This window comes from Hippocampus guttulatus, chromosome 4 (assembly GCF_054856545.1).
Source record: "Hippocampus guttulatus isolate MCC_2025c chromosome 4, RoL_Hgut_1.0, whole genome shotgun sequence".
NCBI lineage: Eukaryota > Metazoa > Chordata > Actinopteri > Syngnathiformes > Syngnathidae > Hippocampus > Hippocampus guttulatus.
This window is the reverse complement of record NC_141264.1, coordinates 4,276,204-4,294,275: the sequence shown is the minus strand read 5'-3', so window position 1 is coordinate 4,294,275 and position 18,072 is coordinate 4,276,204. Positions and strand designations below refer to the sequence as shown.

The following is an 18,072-nucleotide window of genomic DNA, read 5'->3' as shown; positions in this document are numbered from 1 at the left end:
CTCTCTCTCTCTCTCTCTCTCTCCGAGTGCATCCGTTGCTCAGACAGACCCACACACCCTCAGTTACATACATTCTTCCAATCCTCAGCAGCCTGCGGGAGATACACTCGACAAGACTAAAATCGCAGAATCTACCGATCAGAGAAAATCCTCGCAACACCACAGGTACCGTAAAGCCCTGTCTCTTCACCATACGAAATTAGCTGCAATTGATTTCCATTCATGAAGGTATAATATCTGAAATGATATATAAGATGAACGCGGAGCTGTGGTTCTCTTGTATGTAAATGATTGAGGACAACAGCAGGAGCGTGTAAAAATTAGGACAGGAATGATCTTTTTTTTTTTCTTCAAAGCAGAACGTGTAAAAATTGCTGCTGCTTTTTGTAACCCAGACTCCTGCCACAGCACCAGATAAACACCTCTCAATGCCAGATTGCGTTGGCATGAATAGGGTGTTGACAGCGAATTTATTGAACTACGGAGCACCGTAGGGCACCATTTAGAGCCCATAGCTGCCATTATACATAAAAACGCTTATAATGTGAAACAATCTGTCACAAGACATGTAAGACAGTTCAAATTGCTATCTTATGTAAAGCTCTTTCCGCGGAAATGTCACACTGATTCTTTTGGCATATAATTTACATGATTAAAAATGGTTTGAGTCATACGGAGAGAAGAATGAATGTACGTTGGATATTTTCATGTTTGCATAATCGGCCCTCTGCTTATACGGTTCCAGTTTTTGTAGTTCATGTCACCAAAAAGCTTGTATAATATTTGGAAAGGCATGGAAGAAGTGAGAGAGACATGTTTTTTTTTTCCACGCACATCCAGAACCTTTTTCTATTTTGTAGCCAACCAGAAAAGCATTTTCAATTCTGTGCTGGCTGCACTTCTGTCACGTGAAATTGTCACTGAAGTTGAGGCTGTCATCTCATTACAGATCCCTTTTTTTTAGCTTGAAGTTTATATATAGATTCATAAAGACTAATACCCTTCTGTTTCTGCTCCAACACAAAGCTTCATGGAGCCAGCACCACTGTTCTCCATACACCATGTACAGAGACTAGACTAGTGACTCTTGTGTTTACCATAGCATTTAACAACCATTTTAAACAGAATATGGAAAAGCTGGCATGTTACAATAGATAACAGTACTATGCAAAAAAAAAAAAAAAAAAAACAAATCTTGATACCGCCAGTGATTGTTGGTGACCATATGACTATATATAACCAGAATGTCACTTAGTAGAGAATGCACGATGGACCTGTTTGTTTTTCCATTTCTTCACTACAGTATGTAAAGTTATCAGACCGTTTGCCTGGCTCTTAGGATGATAAATAGACAGGCCTCACCACAGTTTCATTGGGGAAAACCCCCATTTTATTCCTGTTCAAGATTGTACTTACTTTTTATAAATTGTAAACGTCAATAGAAAATCCATGCATAGCAAAAATTGTAATTGGGGGTTAAGATCTTGGATCAGGCGACCGGTTAGCACGTCAGCCTCACAGTGGAAAGGTGCAGCATAGTTAAGCAGAAGGAGAAGAGGCAGAGAAGGTCTCCTACTGAGATGCAGGAATCTGTTCCCAATGGTGCAGAGAAAATAACATGCCTGTGTTCCTACTCTGCGTGTGTTAATGTAGCAGTCTTTGACGGTTTATAATTACCGTAAATCTTTGCTAATTTCCGTTAGCCCAACTGTGACTTTCTGTATGTTATGATGGCATTAAGAAAATAATAAAACCGAACCATCTAAACACCTATGCTAATTTCTGTTAGCCTGTCTAAGGTGTTTTGTGTTATTATGTCACCATTAAGCGAAAGATGAAATGATATTGTGGCTGGTTCAACATTTTGGTGTTTCAATGTAGAATATTGAATTCTGTTTTAATTGTCAGTTTTACAGTAAACTTCAACAGGGAGCAAATAAACAGCATTAAGTAAGCATGCGTTGCCTTGGTTATGGACAATTAGGCAAGCGAGAGAGTCTTCTTTTTTTTTCGTGAAAGTGATGTTATGTCTGGAATCTATCGACCATGATAGGTTTCACTGTATCGTGTGTTTTTGGAATGTGAGAGGAGGCAGGATAATCTACTGTATAAATTCTTATTTCTGTAACCAATTTACTTCCCTCCTATTATGTTGACATCATGTGATACCGCATACAGTCTTTGACTATTTCATCAAATATTTTTTTTCAATTTTTGGTGGTGTTTTATTAAAATCCTTCCTCACTAATTAGTCACTGAAAAGTAATTGCCAGGGAGGATTTTTTTTCTGAGTCGATTATAATTGAATTGCATTGGAAAGCAAGCACACCCACATACCGGGGAGCCACTTAGCCCCTTGCACTTAGAAATATTTCTAGTCAGTCAACAGTTTGGGTTGTGGGAAGGAAAACTTTCTTTGCTTACTCAGTATTGATGGGTAGGGCCAGTGTAACACAAGTATCCATACGTGTTAGCATTACTTACATATTATTCGTGGTTCTGAAGCTTTGTTCAGAGTTAGTTTTGTTTGGAAACAACTCATGCTGCTACTTGAAGCCCACTTTAAGCTCCCACCTTCACCCCATGGCATTTGGAACAGCTGAACAATGGAGGTTGGCAGCGAGTGAGCTGCTTGGAAAAGTCGTGATATTAACGTGTTTAGCATGCTGATAAAGTCTCTCTGTGTTAGATGCCACTTAACACGACCGCCACTCACCTCTAACTAGTTTTACGACATGATGTGTTTTCTTATACGATAATTACATGACACTCAATGGACCAACTTGAGTCCAATATATCTTGCCTCTCCCGTTGCCCGGGATCTGGATTGCTGTTCCCGAACAAGGCTGGTTGCATCGGCCTGCAGAAGTTCATGCATACAGATAATCATGGAAGGCACTCGATCTAACTATATCATTACAGGGATATTTCACATGTACAGTGAAACTCCTCTACAACAAAACCTACATGGGCGAAAATTACCCCCTAGTGTGAAAAAATCTTCATGCATTAACACCATTCCCACTTTCCTGCCCCCCATACAACGAAAAAAACCCATGTTGCGTTATACGAAATCTTTTTCTCTGCTCTTGCGTTGCGACGAGATTCACTGCAACAAAGTCTAATCCAACAGCTACCTCTACTGCTTCATTCGGAAAAGGCAACAGCAACCACCACACTGGTTTACACATGGTCAGTAGTCCAGGAAGTATTTGTTATTGTTCGTTTCAGATGCAGCAAGAACGTTGTATTGCTAAAATGGCTACAAAACGGATCTTAGTATGTCAAGCAGCTAAGACAAGAAGAGCTTTGACGCTGGAAGAGAGGGTAAAAGTGATCAAAATGAAAGATGGAGGAAGCAAAATAAAAGACATTATTCAAGAAATTGATGTAAGTGAAAGTGATTGCTGATCGTAAATTTCGCAATTTCTTTCCCTTTTTTTCCTTTCTACACTGACTATACGAAGTGTCAAATAAGTGTATGCTCATACTTATGCACTATTGGAATAAAAATAAAGACTGCACATGTTTGTGTGTGTTTACATCTGAGATCAAATTTGCGACAGTGAAAAACTTCTTGCTGCAAACATGATTTCGTTGTAGAGGAGTTTCACTGTACATGTCATTTGCAGCAGTAAAAGGTTAAGATTTTGTCTGTAACTTCATTATTTTTCATGCACATTTAATAACTTAAAAGATGATTGAAAAATAATACAGCTGGCCGCCATGTTCATTAAACACATTACTAGATAACTGGCACATGTGCAAAAGTTGGACGAGACTACACAACAATATAAATATACACACTTGTACTTGCGTATATTTCGCACTTGTACACTTCGGGCCTGGAGGGCCACTGTCCTGCCAGCTCTCCCGGCTGCAACACACCTGATTCATGATCAGCTCATCAGCCAGCTCTGAAGAAGCATTAGAACGATCCTGATTATTTGAATCGTGTGTTGTTGAGATGGAAAACAGACAGGACAAGGGCCCTTGAGGACCGAATTTGGACACCCCTAATCTTGAGCGTTAATCCTCAAAGAATGAAGTCATATAGTTTCCAGCCAACATGAGGGAATAAGTCTCCTGAGTGAAATTCCATTTCTTATGGACGGATGGTCTTTTGCTGGATTACAATACACTTTGGAGAACGAGTAGGCCAGGAAGTGCGGCAGACAGCGCCATGTCAGCCATGTCGCTTGTTGGCTACCCACACGTGGACAATGTTGTAATTAATATGTTGTCCTACCTTACCTGCATGAAGATCACAGTGCGGTTTTGTTCCGCTGTCTCAGTGTCTTAAATTACGAGCGCGGACTCCGCTTGCATTATGGACATAACAGCCACAATGTGCATGCAGCAGATCCTCCCTCGGGCAGTTAAGGTCAATCTCCCAATTTCTGCTCAAAAATAAATTCTAGAAATACTCGGCACGACATTTGCTTTTAATGTCAACTGCATGGCATGTCCTCTCTCAAACTGCATCCAAGTCCTCTTTGCTGAAATATTCACTGCACATGCGTGCATGCCTGCCTGTTCTTGTGCACACAGAAGCTAGACAAAACTTACGCAAGTACACTTTTTGTAAAAGTTGTGGAATAACCTTGTTTGCTGTTTCTGGTCGACCGCCTACAATTTTCTGCTGTGCATAATGGCATCGTTTTTCTTTGTGTCCTCCTTGTTGTCCAATGTGTGTCTGTTGTTTAACAGGATATGACACACACATTATTTGTCGTTGGACTCAATATGGACGGACCCGTGTGTTAAAAATGTTGCCATAAAAGTGAAATTGATCAATATCGAGAATTATTTGATCAACTCTTAAGGTGATTAATTATTACAAATCAAGCCACACATAAAATGAATGAATCCTTCCTTTTGTCTTAATAAAACATAACTCACACTTCAAAACACAGTGCCATATGGAGTTTTTTTTTTTTTGAGCAGTTTGCATCATTGTATTATTTGCCCCATCGTGTCAATTTATCAGCACAGTAATAGTTGTCCATCCTGCATTCATTCTGCTCGGAAGAAAATAATGAAAAAATGCTTACAAATCACTTCACAATTCATCATGGTTACACAGGAATCATGCAGAGGGAAAAAAGAGGACCAAAAAAATACAACAATCTATTTTTGAACATTTCTAGAGCTACAACAGACACTGGAACAGATCATTGAAATAATACTGGGAGGAAAGCCAGTACCATTGAAATACAAAATTCCTGCTTGGTAGCAACCTACACAAGGCATGATTGTAGCCAGGACATTTTTTTTTTCTCCGAGATCCTGAGAGGCCCTCTGGAGGGTCCCAAGAGGGCAGCCATGTGTTTAAATATTTACTTCTTTCCTCATTTATCCCAAGACCAGGATATAGCTATGGCAATAGTTTCATTTCCTTCTCTCGTGCATTTAATGCCACAGTGTATACTTGCACTTGTCAGCCGTTGGGACTGGTACACTATAGATAAAAACAAATAAATAAGACTATCAATTACATAATCTGGATTTATTCGTGATTTTATCCTAACTTTTTGTTTTCTTTTCAAGTATCAAGAAAGATTGTTCTAGTATGGGGGTTAGAGTTGGTAGGGGTGCTCTTAACCTTTACATAAATACTTTTATATAGTAAAAGGATAGATAATAGCCAAAACCGTAGGGATCCTCTACAAAACCAAGGAAGTGCTAAATAAGAGATCTTTGTACACATTGTACACTTCATTATTATTACCATATATGACCTACTGTGTGGAAATATGGGGAAATGCCTGCAAAACAAACACACTCCCTATTCTCAACCTACAAAAAAAAGCAATTCGAATTATTAATAGATCAAAATATACGGAACCCACAAATCCACTATTTATCAAATTAAATACGATGAAATCTTATGACCTGGTTGACTTTAAAATCGCCCAATTAATGTACAAAGCACACAATAACCTGCTCTGCCAAAACATTCAGAAGTTTTTCGAAATTCGAGAAAGCAGCTATGATTTAAGAGGTACCAACTTATTCAAAAAACTCAAAACAAGAACAAACATCAAGCAAAGAAGTGTATCTATCAAAGGTGTTAATCTGTGGAATAATCTCGAAACGGACCTGAAAATGAGTAAATCGCTTGCTGAGTTAAAAAACAAATTCAAAAAAATAGTACAAACAACCTACATCAATCAGAGTTAAAATGATAAATTCAAAACATTAAATATAATGATAAATCAGAACTAAGTTGATAAATAGAGAAAGGTATATAAATATCCATTATGAATTTAAGAGAAAATTGACACAAGAGTGTCAGGGTGTGGAAGTATATAATCCCGATACAAACCAAAAGTTGTAAAAATATCACGGTTAAGGGTAAAGTATGAGCCTTAATGGAGACTTCTTTCTTCTTACTTTTCTGATTGATATAAAAATGATTTATTAGATACAATCACATAACGGGGTAGGACTAGATAAGTTTTTTACTTCTTCCTACTCCCTTGAACATAATAACTGTGTTGAATGAAGATTGATTTCTTTCTTTTTACTTTTTTTATCTACCTTATTTTCTGTCAAATTATTACTGTATATATGTTTTATGTTCAATAAACAAACAAACAAACAAACAAAACAATAATGGTGGCATGTTTTCCTAACTTGGGGGTCAGCAACACGCGGCTCTCGAGCCGCATGCGGCTCTTTAGCGTCCCCCAGTGGCTCCCGAGAGCTTTTTCAAAAATGTTTGAAAATGGAAAAAGATGGGAGGGAAATATATATTTTTGTTTTAATATGGTTTCTGTCAGAGGACAAACATGACACAAACATTATTAACGTTTTCCGATGCTGTAAAAATGTGTCGAATAAATATTAAATGTCAACATTTCGTCAACGAATATTTGCGTCATAGCCTGCGACACACTTTTCTATTAGCAGGGCTGCATGTCAGTCAGGGGACTGTTGTTAAAAAAAAAACCCCAGCTCCCTTTCATGTACAATTCACTGAGGGTACTTGCTAAGAATGGAAATCTGGGCGGCCAAGAGAAGCATTTTTAAACGGAACACGTGAGCTACAATAGTTAGCACGCTGCGAAAGTGCGTCCCGTGCCTCGTACATCTTAGCGGCCATTATGGCTGTTGCTCATTACGGAATGTGTGTGTAAGTGTGTGTCTATGCGCGCGTGTGCGGTCACGGTTCGATCGCGGGATCTTTGTTGCTCGAAAAGTAGATCTTCCGTCAAAAAAGTTTGGGCACCCCTCCTCTAAAGGATCAACTGCAGGGGAGAAAAAAAAAACTTAATCATGAATGCTGGTTGTGTATTTGTAGCCAACTTAGTCATGTTGATAGCAGGCTGATACAGCTCATATAGATACATACAGCATATTTTGCCTTCATTATAATGCTTTTTATTTTTTTGCGGCTCCGGACATATTTGTTTTTTCTTTATTTTGGTCCAATATGGCTCTTTCAACATTTTGGGTTGCCGACCCTGTCCTAACTCAACTGGTGGATGTTGTTATTTTTTTGACAACTGTCTGAGGGTGTTTTCAGGCCTACTCTAGGCCTTGTCTGGTCAGAATCAGTTGATGGGCTTGTAAACAATGTCCATCACACCAGCCAGCACACACCAGACAGCATTCATCATGGAGTGACCACCAGTCTATCACAGAACACATAAGGTCGATACACAAATAACCATCCAAACCCATATTCACTCTTCCTGTCAAAGAATGGTCCAGACCAGAGTTTATTTGCTATGTTCACACGTGTCCAAATGAAAACACATTCAGTATAAGTCTACTTATTTGTGAGTGAGACTGCACCCTCAGACTGAGGAGTGTGAGAACTTTTATATAGTTGCATTTCGATGAATCATATGAATCATTATGTTCCATAATAAACCATTCTAAGACTATGATCGATTTCCATTGTATTTGGAATAAAAGTTTGATCAATGGTATTAGAGATGTTTTGATTTTGTGATTTCAATTGTAAAAACAGGAACTTTAATCAACTTGAAGCTGTGAAACACACTGAAAGAAAACAACTGCAATTACATTAAGTAGTAAAATGCTCCCTCATTTTTTTCAACAATACATTACATTACATAACATCAGATTTTTTAAAATTAATAAGTATCACACCAGTGTAAAGACATGTTAACAACTGTAAATCATAACGGTGGACGACTGGTTGGGACATCCACCTCACAGGGCGCAGCAGGGATCGATTCCAGGTCTTCCTGTGTGGAATTTGCATGTTTGCCTGTGCCTGCATTACGATCCGGCATAATCCGGATCAGTGTGGATCCCAAAAACGTAGACAAGGCTAAATTTCTTTGACAAAAATGTTTATTTACAAAACATTGCAAGACTGATCATGTCCAAATGAGATCGCTAGTACGCCAGGATAACTGTGAAAAACAAAAACCGCTTGCTAAAGTAAAGGAATAAAGAAACAACATGTTGTCAGGAAGGACAAGTACATTTAATCACAAGAAAATATAAAATAACACTATGAATTAGAAACTTCACTAGTGCTTACAACAGAGGTGGGCAAACAACGGCCCCCGGGCCGAATCCGGCCCGTTGGTCCTTTTAATCCGGCCCGCCGAAGCTTGGTCCACAATTAAGGTTCGATGTGAATGATTGCATTCATTTCAATTGGACTTGTAATGACAGGCATTTCACCGCCAGGTGGCGCATTGACTTGAAGTTACAGAACACGGGGGGGGGGGGGGATCTTTTCGACCACCTAGGACCTCTGTATCGCTCTACTTCTACTGGTCTGATCACAACCCATCTGCAGCAATGCACAGGCTAAAATAGGTCATCAACAACACTGTTGTCATTTAAAAAAGTATATTAATATACAGTACTTTCATGCTTTTGTTCTGTTGATGTTTGATATGGACTGTCAACAAATGCAGTTTTTTTTTTTTAATGTACCATAGCTCGTGCTGACCTGGCCCTTCTGTCAAATTTTTAAAGTCAATGCGGCCCCCGAGCCAAAAAGTTTGCCCACCCCTGGCTTACAACAACAAACTATGACATGGAAAAGAACGGAGAATGACATGGGCCTAAAGAGAATTGCACTTGGTAGGCGAGTTGTGATCAAGACAAATAATCCGACATCGGGTTTGGTTGGTAGTCCTTCAGTAATCCACTGACAGCAACGTGTCAGGTGTGCTGTCCTCCCCTCCAGCAGCACACCTGACACGTTGCTGTCAGTGGATTACTGAAGGACTACCAACCAAACACACCACAGGGGACGTCCTCCCCTCCAGCTGGAGCTGAAAACAAACACCAACCGATCAAAATCATGACATGCGTGGGTTTTTCCTGGGCACTTCGGTTTCCTCCCACATTCCCAAAACATGCATGGCAAGATCATGGAACTCTCTAAATCAGGGGTCCTCAAACGTATTTCTGTGAAGGCCAAATAACTTTTCCCTTCTCTGACAGGAGCCAGGGTCAGTTTGCAACAAAAAGTGTGACGATCGCAGAGGTATTTAAAAATAAATATTTATGTTTCCAAAAAGCCACACATAAAATATTAACCCTTTCTGGGATCATGACAGGAAAAAAAAAATCAAGAAATAAACATATCAATTGAATCAATTTTTGGCTTACCTCATCTTTTTGCCATTATTCCATTTAATTTGACAGGCATGTGTCCAGGATTTTTTTTTTTTTTGATGGAAGGGTTTGAGATAGGGCACAGATTGTAGAAGGGCGTAATGGAATAGAACGTTTCGTCCGATGTATGTACAAGTCTCGATGACGTGGCCAAACTGAACAAAAAAAGATAATGCTGCTCTGGAATTTCTCAGGGGGCCGGGAAAAATGCGGAGGCAGATGTCACACCTGGCCCGCGGGCTGTAGTTTGGGGATGACTGCTCTAACTCGTCCCTAAGTGTGATTGTGAGCGTGAACGGGTGTTTGTCGATGTGTGCCCTGCTATTGGTTGGCAACCAGTTCAGGATGTACCCTGCCTACTGAGTGATCAAAGCTGGGATAGGCTCCAGCACGCGCACGACCCTCGTGAGAATAAGCGGATTAGAAATTGGATGGATGGATGGACGTAAATCATAAAATCAATGAAGCACCTTTGATAACAAGTGATTACATCCATAGCCTAGCCATGAATCATTTCTCTTCATTATCCTTCAAGTGCATTGGAGCAAATTTGACATTGTTTTACATTTCTCAGTGCAAAATGACATGACCTGGTTGTGACATTTAAAAAATTGTGTTATATGACAGCACGGAAAAAAAAATATATATATATACTGTATATGTATATATTTTTTATTATCTATTTCCAGAATGTTGCTTTATCTGAAATGCCATCTTGGGTTTCGACTATCTGGTTTTATTGTTTAACATGGCTGAAAAAAAACGTCCAAAATAACCCCACTTATTATTATCCGTTTTGTTGTCTGTGTCTTTTGCAAAACAACGTTGCTGTTTGTAATAATATTACAGCAGTAGATGTCCGTCTTCCTTTTTGTGGCGTCGTGGCCTTTCCCCCGGTCATGAAATGTTACCTTATAATGACTAATGTCTATTTCATCCAATGATGTGATGTTATATGAAGTGTCAAGAGTGACAGCACAGTCAGACCATGAGGAAGAAACCCAGTGGGCATGTCCGGAGAAAAGCCAGTCAACCATGTCACTAGCTTGTATTGGTATTGCTCCCCCCTCCGTGGACAGGAGTATAAACAAGTACCAAATAAGGCTTACTCAGGAATCCATTCAGCCTATTTGTGCGATTCACTGAGCATTGATAACTTGACATCTGGTTGTCTGTTCAGTTCAGGAAGGAGTCCAATGTTCACTCCCTTCCCCCTTCGTTTTTTTTACTGGTAACTACCTACTGTGACCGTCTGCCCCGCTGGCACATGCCCCGCATTCCTGTCAGTGGACCAGAGACACAGCCCCTTGAGCTTTCAAGCATTCTCGCTGACCATGATAACATGAACAAATGAATCAGGTTCCTGAAATACTTGATTTTCTCCACTTTCCACATTTCACTATGAAGTCCATTCACAGTATTTGTATTCAGTTCATTTCAGTATTGCGTATAGTATTTGATCTTTGCCCAAACTAGGTCTGCCTTCACTATACTGGATGGCAGTGATGCTCCTTTCAGCTTTTTGAGTGATGGGGGTTTGATGAAAACAAGCAGCTTGTTGCTACTTGGCAACTAGAACAAGCTGACTGATGAAAATGATAACTTGACAGCACCATACAGTATATCTCATATTGCTTTCAGACCGGATGGGTGACCGTAGCCCACCTCCATTGCTTTACTCTGTGACGAGTCATAAACTGCGGATTGATAACTTAGAACTTTCTCACCTCGCGGTACGTCAGATAAAGATGTCAACAGATCGAAATATTGACCAGTCAGGTGGTGTGCAAGTGAATTAGTAGGTGGAAACAGAACCTAAATGCTCAATAATGAATCACATTTAAAAGGACTGTGATACTTGACAGTTCATGATATCTTTGCAACATGGTGAAGTCCAGTGAATGGTCAAAGCAGTCACCAGAGGAGGACATTTCTCTTCCCGACCAAGGATAGGAAAACAGTTTAAGGAAAAAAACCCTGGATGACAGTTTCTGGGTTTTTTGTTTTTGTTTTCTTCTGTTTCTGAACACACAGTGGCACTGTGAGGATACCTGTTCCATAGAACCTCCCCTGGCAAACACCACACCGTAAAAAAAAAAGATGTGTTGTCAAAAAAAAAAACGCTTCAATGGATATTTTTATGTACATTTCGATTCAGCTTGTTTTGACTACGTGCTAAAATATCTATCAAGCTAAGAAGGAAAAATTGACTAACATACAACTGTTCTTTCTTTCACGTGAAGCAAAATACAATTTTTTTTAGAGCATGGGCAGGTTTGTGTCTCCTGTGATGATATGTTCAAATTCCATTGAGAGTCGGAATTTAGTGCCCACGACACAATGCTTCCTAGCCTTACGAACATAAAATACTGTAAAACATATGTAACTACTGTATAGTGCTTATGTGAGTAGGAGATAACATGGCCTATTTGTTGGGCTTCATCGGCGGAGGACTTCAGGAAGGAAATTTTTTCTCTGAAATAGAAAATCTGACATAGTTGCATACCTAACGCACCAGGAGTTGGAGGCTCAATTTCCTCTGTTTTACTGGAGATTTTTGCCATTTGTGTGGCAAAAATTGAGGGACCCTATTACGGTCCTCGCACATTTGAGACCCATTGGGAAAAACACTTCATAATTTAGTCTTAGTTTTCCATTTCTTCGAGTATATTCTGCCAACACAAGTGACGGACCGTCCGAGCAACACGAATATTATAGTCTTGCTGGCAGCTCTCCTACGATGCCTTGGCCACTGTCTATTACGCTGAATGTAGATGTTAACGCCAAGACTTTGAATTGAGGCTGCATAGCCTGACCACAGTCAAACGGAGCTCCATTATTCTAATGTGCAAATGTGTGATGAGAGACTTGAACTGGAACATATTATTCAATTTGCAGTGCTCAAGCACACCCGCGCACCGCTCATGTGCGCCCCTGCATAGATTCATACGCAAGCCAACTCAGTGTGCTTCACACAATCAAAGGAACAACGCCGAGAGGCTTTTTCAAACTAGACAGCTAACCATTCATCCATTTTCGAATCAAGACTATTCATAAAACCCGTTTGAAAACGCATCTTTGTCTTTGGGCTTTCGATCCATGACTGACACTGTTCGATTGTTTTCTGGTGTCGACTGTTTACTGTATGTGTTAATAATTCATGATTGTATTTACTGTTTTCACAGTCTTTATAGGTGTATTGTTATTTTATGGAATATCTTAAGAGCTTTGTAACAGGTGCTACTGTTGTGTAATGCACTATATCCACTTGAATTGTAATTTGCAACATCAACAAATCATGCAATAGCAGATCAGATTTTAAATCGACCCTAAAAGAGTGCAGCACGTGCTTGTATTGTTCAATTGATGACGCTGGGCGCCTGTTGTTATGGAAAAGCAACAGAGGCCGTGTGGTGTTGCTGCTGGGCATAACGGTTCTATCTTTCTATCTATCTATCTATCTATCTATCTATCTATCTATCTATCTATCTATCTATCTATCTATCTATCTATCTATCTATCTATCTATCTATCTATCTATCTATTCCATCCATCCATCCATCTATCCAGCCTGCATGGGTTTTCTCAGAGTACTACGGTTTCCTCCCACATTCGAAAAACATGCATAGTAGATTGATTGATCACTCTAACTAGTTGCTAGGTTTAACTGTGAGTGTGAATGGTTGTTCATCCGTGTGTGCCCTGCAACTGGCTGGCAACCATTTCAGGGTGGATGCCATCTCCTGCCCTAAAGACAACTGGGATAGGCTCTGGCATGCCTGGATGGATGGAGATGTGTGTGTGTGTGTGTGTGTATATATATATACAGGTATATATACAATGTATGAGAGAGAGAACGAGAGAGAGGGGGGGGGGGTGAAAGAAGGTATGTTCCCTGAACAATGTAAGTCCTGACTTTTTTTTTTCTTGACTCCACCAGCTGTTCACAAAAAGTGGTCAGCTGTTTTTCTGCTCAGTACATTTGCATGAATTAGTTTTTGAGGGAGTGGGGGGTGGGGAGGGGGTCACTGCGGCAAAAATGAGCTGTCACTGATTTACGTCACAAAACTGGTCGAGCTTTTTCATTCTCTCCTTGCTGCTGGCTTTCAATTCTATGCAGAGTGTTGCTATGACAACCCAGCATGATCCCATTAGGTCAGGCACAACTCTTCACTGCTTTTTGTTTTATTTTCTTACTACTGTACTACTGTACAACAACAACAACAATACAGTTTCACATCTACTCTCTTCTACATTCTCATGTGCTGTTGGTCTGTACACGTTATGTAACATATCAGGTGTGTCAGGAAAGTTCATAAGGAGCATTTTTCAAGTCTAAACTACAAGTTTTCCCCTTCCAAGCAAGTCCCCTTGGACTCTCCAAGCCTTCTCTGACACACCTTAATGATCTCCTAGAATGATTCTTCTGCGATCTTTCGCAGCTCTGTAATGACCATCTTGATGTTGTCTACGTCTTCAATAAGAATAACCCCTTTGAACCTGTGAAAGAAGAAAATAAAACACACACCTGGGTGAGGTTGCTCGAGCATGACATGCTTTCCTTGGCCAGGAATCGTCAGTCTCAGGGTGTCCTGAGCAGGTGCATTGTCATGGTGAAGCAACAATGGGTTATTATGCCACAACTGTCACCTCTTTTCACAAATAAGCAAACACTGCCTGATCTTTGTGGACATGCTGGTTGATCGTCTTGCCCAGTCTGAGTGCGAAAACTAATAGTTTGTAATATTGGTATGAAAAATATCTTTGTGACAATTGTCTTAAGATTTTCTGACAGACTTTGTACTTTTGTATGGGTTAAAGCACTGAAAGCAGAGATGATACCTTAGAACTGCAATATTGCTCTTACCTCCCAAGTTCCCAGTTGTCTTCCTTTCATTCGGTATGTCCTTGCCAAATTAAATATCCCAGTTATGTCACAGTAACCTTTTCACACTTTCACTTGTCGCTGCCTGCTCCTCCTCCTCCGTATTGCATGTTGTCAAGAAATTCCACTCTAATCTAAACTAGCCATGTTAATCTTCAAAGAGGCCTACCAGTTTTAGGTTCTTTGACATTGCACCAGAGGTGATTGCTCTAAGACTGCAAGGAAAGCTCAGCTTCCCCTAAAATGTCCAAAAATAAGTGATCAAATACATGTGTGTATATACAATTGTGTGTACATGTCATTGACTCAATATGCGCTACAACGCGCTCAACTTTTGTTCCGAATCAGCTTCTTATTACTGGTTACGACGCGACTCTCTTCTCATTCATTCCAGCAGCTTCACTGCGCTTTAAACTGTGTGGACGCTGAGAGTCTACAGCGCAAACGCCGGGCGTCTAGAGAGTTCAGTGTAGGTTGTCCCAATGCATTGAAACGAGACGAGTCATTGGATAAATGCTGCTTTTGTCCCGCCCATCGGACTCTCAGCGTCTCTGGGAGTCTATGGACAGTGGGCATTTATGGGCTGGCCCGGATTGGATGATTGGATGATCTATCTGAGGCTGAATCTCTTTTTGATTGACAGCGAAATGAGCCAATCAGCGATCTTTTGGTGTAGGCATCCATGGGACCATCTTTCAATTCTCATTCTGTTCTAAGCTGAACTGGAGACTTCTTCTAATCATCTGAGCAACAATCTCTTTGTTGAAAACGACTTGCTGTAGTTGTAGGACAGTAGTTAAGTCCCCGGAAAAGACGCTTTGTTGGTATGACAGGGCACAGATAATTTTCTTGAAAAGGATCGGAGAGTAGAATCCACATATAAATAAACGGACACATTTATGATGTAGGCCAAAAGTGAGCTTCCCCTCCTTGACAGACCAGCATCCGCCACTGCATTGCACCTGCACATTGATATTAACATTCATTCCCTAAAATATATAGTTGGCTCATACTGAGAGCTCTTTCTAGAGCCAAATAAGCCCATCAAAATAGGACAAACAGCTGGAGGTAACACGCAGTGCATTTCTACACCACCGTAAACTGCAACCAAAATGATAAATGCAGTTTTTTTTTCTTTTTAATCGAAAAGCAGTTTAAAAACCAAGAAAGAATCCAGAACGATACATTTTGGGACATGGTAATATATGAAATCTACGTCAAAAGATTGTCACATTTAAAGTTTAAGGCCTTTAGGTTTGTCCAGACAGACATACTCTCCATTCACAATAAAATCATGTTGTATTATACACAGTATACGTGTATATCTTTGACAGCTGCTGATCTACACTGAAAAAAATGGTATGTTGAATTTACTCAATTGCTGCACATACAGCACATTTGACAATAAAGTTGTATTTGATTTGACTTGACAATAAAATCATCTGGATTTAGATGCATTTTGTAAGGGGATGTATGGACTACTTAAAAAAATCTATCTGAATCAAGATGATTTTATTTTGTTTTTGAATAACTTTAGGCATTTTGTGGCGGTACGATGGGCGACTGGTTCTCGCGTCAGCCTCACAGTGCAGAGGTCCACTGTTTGATTCTGGCTCCGACCTTGCTGTGTGGAGTTTGCATATCTCCTCATGCCTGCATGGGTTATCTCTGGGTACTCACAATCCAAAAACATGCATGGCAGGTTAATGGAACACATAAATTGTCCCTTGGTGTGAGTCTATGTGTGCCCGATTGGCTGGCAAACAGTTCAGGGTGTACTCCTCCTACTGCCTGAAGACAGCTGGGATAGGCTCCAGGAGCTCACCCGCAACTCCTGTGAGGATAAGACGATTAGAAAATGGTTGGATGGATGAAGTGCATTGAACTCTGCCAACACAAACTGCTTCACTCTTTTGGAGGGAATCAAGGAAGCATCACGGCATCTGTTGATAGTGGAAGTCACTTTATATTTATTTATTTATTTTTGTGTGTGGCAACATCACAATGACATAGATTTACTGAATAGCTTGGATTGGATTTTCCTGGTGATGTCACACATTTTCCAAGCGACTTGTTGCCAGGCAGTACCGTCGGTCAATTCAAAATGTCACGTGCCATTCACTGTCACTCGGCTCTTTAAAAGGCAAACAAGGGACTGGCGGTTTTGAGCAGGAAGTCAGAAAACAGCAATTAATATATTTTAAAAAGCACTGTGGTGAACATAAGAGAAGTATCCTTGTTAATTATTGTAAGTAAATCCGGACTGTGTATTTCTCAGGCTGGTTTGATCCTGAGAAAGCCTAATTAAACTAAAATTACTTAAGAGGTTGTTTCACATTTTGTGCGAGTCTAGTATGGCAAAAAAAGACAGATCCGCCTGCTGTTCAAAGGCCTAAAATAGTCTTGTGCTCTCTGAAAGAAGAAGAATGAAGACACATAAAGAAAACATTCCATTAGCATATAAGGGATGGAAATGTTTTTATTTATCAAGAGTTTCAACAAAGCCGAGGTCGTGGGGTGTGATCAACTCTGAGTTAGCCCATGAGTGTGTGACAAATGATTGACACCTTGCCTTCAGTCTCTTCTTATTAGTTGTTTTTCCTTGGGCACTGTTTCTTAAAAATCATGTACAGTATATGTACAAATGGAAGATGAGAGAGATGGTTTTTTTCACAGATCATTCTACTATTGTTACTGTTGAGATAAAAGTTCAATCCAATTTTTTTTTGTTATTTTTTTTTGTTGCAAAATCGCCCTTCCGTTACTGATAAACAACATGCATTTAATTTGAAATCAAAGTAAAGCACATTGCAAGGAATGCCATTGTTTGCCATGGTAGTTTGTCAGCTAGATTGTTTTGATATTTCATGATGTAATAGGTCAACTGAAAATAGCCCAACACTAAAACGGGTAACAGAGGACACAGCGTCACTCATGTTAGTGGTGACATACATAAGTGTTGACGTAAACATTTAAAGTAGACAAATTGAATTAGTTAAAAAACAACAATGGCTCAACTAAACAAGTGTATCTTTTGACGTGCACTTTGTATATACTGTATATTGGTCTTCTTACTGCCCAGCATAATTTGTCCTCTATTTTCTCTTTGGAATTCATTAAGCACAATCTGTGTTTTTTATCACAAGCACTAAAGCAACAAAGCCCAGATGTCACTTCCAGTTACTCTCAGCAGCTGATGAAGTGTGTGACCCCGGTGTGTCAGTGCCAATACTTACAGTGGAAAGTACACAACATTCTCGCATTGTTTTGTGCGTTCATTAACTTAAAGTAAATTAAATACATACAACAAATGCAAAATATTAATTATATTAAATTAAATATATCCATCTATTCTCCAAACCGTTTATGTTGTACTTCGGAAGAGTCCATTTAGACAGCTTAGAAAGGCAGTGTGACTGAACATCACTAATATTTCTTTTTAATTTAAGTTTGTGTTTGAAAATAAGACTTTAAAATGAAAAAAAAAAGTTAAGAAACAAAGAAAAATGTATTTTCATTTGCTGCATTATTTTATGCTTACAAAAATGTCAAATATTTTTAGATATTCT

The 18,072-nt window shown here is 39.6% G+C and overlaps 1 protein-coding gene across 4 annotated transcripts in view; it reads left to right on the top strand.

Annotated features, from left to right (window-relative positions):
- Positions 1 to 8: 8 nt before the first annotated feature.
- ndrg4 (NDRG family member 4) overlaps positions 9 to 18,072 on the top strand; it is a 65,801-nt gene continuing 47,737 nt past the window's right edge. For 2 of the 4 annotated variants that reach the window (XM_086108369.1, XM_086108368.1), the window contains exon 1: positions 10 to 165. The gene's annotated coding sequence lies outside the window, so the exon portion shown is untranslated. Of the gene's footprint in view, positions 166 to 18,072 lie in introns of all 4 variants that reach the window. The other 2 variants (XM_086108367.1, XM_086108372.1) reach the window with 2 other exon arrangements.